Here is a 3,745-nt window from a genome sequence, read left to right as displayed (position 1 = left end):
CCGAAAAGTGTGTGTGTGTGTGTGTGTGTGCGTGCGTGCGTGCGTGCGTGCGTGCGTGCGTGCGTGCGTGCGTGCGTGCGTGCGTGCAGGACCGAGCAGGAATGCATTGGCGAGGTTCAGAGTTGATCGAGACGTCGAAGCATAGAGTCGTTAGAATTGAGTTGCGAGTGTTGTCGAGTGTTAGAGTTGCTAGTGAGAGAGAGAGAGAGTTACCAAATAGTTGTCAAGTTATTTGATGTAAATACGAGCGTTGCATTTAGTTTTCCTGTTAATCAAACATCGTTTCTCTGTCTAACTAATATCTGTATTTTCAATCCATTATTAATAAATTATAATTAATCGGACAAAATTACACCTTTAATATATTCCGATATTACAATAACTTACCTTTTTCTACGTCAATGGACACGAAAGACGTTGAGTGAGGAATTAGAACAAGTGTGGATCGTTGGAAACCACTATGCTGCGGTCTACCATTCGTTTTACTCTATATATACCACGGAACAAAGGATAATTTTCACCGGCTTGGCTATGGCTACTGGTGTGGATCCAAGTATTCGGGCCATACTAGACGCTATGCAGAAGCAGAACGAAATCAAGTTAAGAAAACTGTTAAAGGAGACTATTAAAGCAGCGACTAGTCGGAGTTATCAGGGTAGTTTAGTTTCTAATAATTTGAACAAAAGCTTGGAGAAAACAGACGTTACTGTAGGAAATGAAGAAATGGTTTTGAAAGAATTTTCAAAAGAATTGCAGTCTAATGTAGAAAATTCTTATGAAAAGAAAGTATCAATTGACACCGCTTCACAGGATTATATTTTCATTAAAACAGATTTAATGTTTGATGTCAATAGCTCAACAGAATATCAGAAAGAGTCTGTGAAACGAAGGAAAGAAGATATTGCAGTATTGTATAATGATTTATCATCATCTTCGTCACAAGATACTCAAAATTTACAAGAATGGTTTGACAAAAAAAGTAAAAGTTTAGGAGAAGCAGAAAAAGATCATAACAAGAAGGATAATATTTCAATGAGAAATATTTTGGACGGCGATACAAATAAAGAAAACCAAATTGAAACGAAGGAATTAGAAGCAGTTAGTAAATCAACTGCTGAAAATGATACAAAATCAATAGACAACGTTGAACAAAATATATCGTTAGAATCCATACAAAAAGCAAGAGATAATGCTTACAATAATGAACATTTGCTTATAGAAGAAGACCAAATGATGACAGCGAAAAATGCGTGTGACACTACAGAATCAAAAACTTCAGCAGATCTTATGTCGAGAAATTTAGATGCTAATACACAAGAGAAGTCTTTAGAGAATAAAGATGACAAGAATCCATCTCCATCTATGTTAGATAGTAGTAAACGGAGCAGTCGTTATAATGTTGCTGCAAAGCCTGCTACTTCGCCAAAATTTGAAGAAATTGTTTATAATCAAACCAGACAATCAAACACAAATAAAATTTTGCGAAGCGCTTTAAAGACGAAATTAATCGAAGACAAGTCTGAAATAATTAATAAACAAAAGGCATCGGAAAATGTAGAAAATAAATTTGCCAAAGAAGAAAAAAGAGGTGTTAAACAAAAATCAATTTCAGATAGTGAAACATAGTATATAATTTTATATTTTAAAAATATGAGGCATACTATTTAAGATTGTCATCGATTTAAAATCAAAGTATGAAAAGGATACCCTGGAGAGAGTAAAACACAGAATCATTCCAACTAAACATTCAGATCGTAGCGACACCTAGGTATCGTCTTACAATTAAATCTCGGTCTCGAATGGATTAAAATGAAATACATAATGCTATAATAATATAGGATAATAATATAGGAGAATAATAATATAGAAAAAAATACATGCTTTTAAACACCTTTAATATCGATCACATAAATTGTTATAATTCACAATGATTACGCATACATAAAAGACCCCTTGATAGTAAAATTTACGATCAAAAGGCAATTACGTATCGTTTAACAACATTTAATTTATAACACCTTTTAAACATTTAGACAGATTAACACATAACACTTCTTATATATAAACATCAATTCGAAGTTATCAGCTTGGAGAAATTGGTCGATTAATACCTGTAGATTGTCTGTCTCGATGAAAGAATTAAAGAGAGCAAAAACATGATAATGCCGCTAATATAATATTCCTTCTTTCTTGTATCTGTCTGCCTCTCAGGTCGTTTTACTAATTACAATAAGTAATTTCGACTTCTTTGCGCTCTCTTTTAACGCATTCGAGACCGAAAGAAATTCATATCAGTCAGTAGGCAAGGGTATAATATACATATTTTATATATAACTTATGTAGTAATGTATATATCATGTTAATTTCATATTTTTTTCAATATAGATTATTATATATATATATATATAACTGTACATAATACATTATAGAATAACATAGTATATAATTTTATATTTTAAAAATATGAGGCATACTATTTAAGATTGTCAGCAACAATTTAAGATTGAAAGCAGCGACTGATTTCCGTTGAGATAATAGGGGTGATTGAGTTTGTATAACACTGTGATTCACTGAATTATAAATTATATATTTCCAACACTTAGATTACACTGACGTAGAGAAATAAATAGTTAACAACTTGTCGCACGAAGATGTGATAGATATGTACGCTAGAGCAGGGCTCTTATAATGGAAATTAATGTATTAATGGACTTAGCACTATAATATATTTAGGAGAGAAGATGTATGTTCGACAACACCGAGAACCGACAAAAGATTTTCGTGAAGTATGCGACTCTCGCGCTATGTGTAGACTGCCGCGTTAGGCGTTAGTTTTTAGACTGTCTGTCGCTCTTTTTCTAATACGGAAGAAAAGTTCGGTGTGGGTGTGCCCCTGTGCTTAAAGAACGCGGATTCGTTGTTCCCACTTTCGTTAGGAAAAGTGAGGGTAACGAACCGCGGTGTCGATTGGTCATGACCTGCACTACTGCTCGAAGGGATGAGTAGGAAGTCTCCTACCATCGTGGTGGATAGATGACTGTGTGCGTGAGGAAAACATAGCTTGTTTTATTAGAGGGCTATTCGGATTTTCCTAATGGGTGCATACCCGCTTTCTCCGTGTTTTAAGTACGCCTAATAAACCCAAGGACCTCTCTAAAAACCGACTGTGTTTCGAGAATATTTTTAAGCTTTAGAAATTCTTCAAGACAAACGGATTGAAGACACATGGCGAAACAATACAGGGAAGTGAAAGTTATGGTGGGTCCTTAGGTTTATTGAGGGTCGAAGTGACGTTACGCAGGCTGGTTGTTGTCCGGTGGCGCGAGCTGGCGCGGGCTGGCGTGCAGATGTTTTAGGCGGCGTAACAACAAGGAAGATCCTAGAAAATGAGAAGGGTGGATTAGAAGAACGAAGAAAACTCGAAGAAGATACAAAAGAAGAAACTACAGAGACAGAAGTCAATTCAAAAGGTATATTAAATAATAAGTGCGATTTACTTGATACCGAAAGAGCTATTGAAATTAATGATACGGTTCAAGATATTAAATTTACTGAAGGTAGAAGCCGCACTCAAAATGATATGGAAGATGTAGTAGAAGATTCACAAGAATTATCTAATAAAAGTAAGTTATCAGAAATAAGGATTGCACTTAACAAAATTGAATATACAAAAACTATTTTACGGAATAAAAAGAATTCATTAGAAAGAGAAAGAGGAGTAAGGGAAAAGAAGAAAATGTACAGA

General features: G+C 34.6%; 1 pseudogene; it reads left to right on the top strand.

Moving 5' to 3' along the window:
• The first annotated feature begins 333 nt into the window (after positions 1-333).
• On the top strand, positions 334-1,219 carry LOC117215913 (annotated as a pseudogene).
• Positions 1,220-3,745: the final 2,526 nt, after the last annotated feature.

Source organism: Bombus bifarius, unplaced genomic scaffold, assembly GCF_011952205.1.
Source record: "Bombus bifarius isolate JDL3187 unplaced genomic scaffold, Bbif_JDL3187 scf7180000009860_frag, whole genome shotgun sequence".
NCBI classification, from domain to species: domain Eukaryota; kingdom Metazoa; phylum Arthropoda; class Insecta; order Hymenoptera; family Apidae; genus Bombus; species Bombus bifarius.
This window is presented reverse-complemented; position numbering and strand designations above follow the sequence as displayed.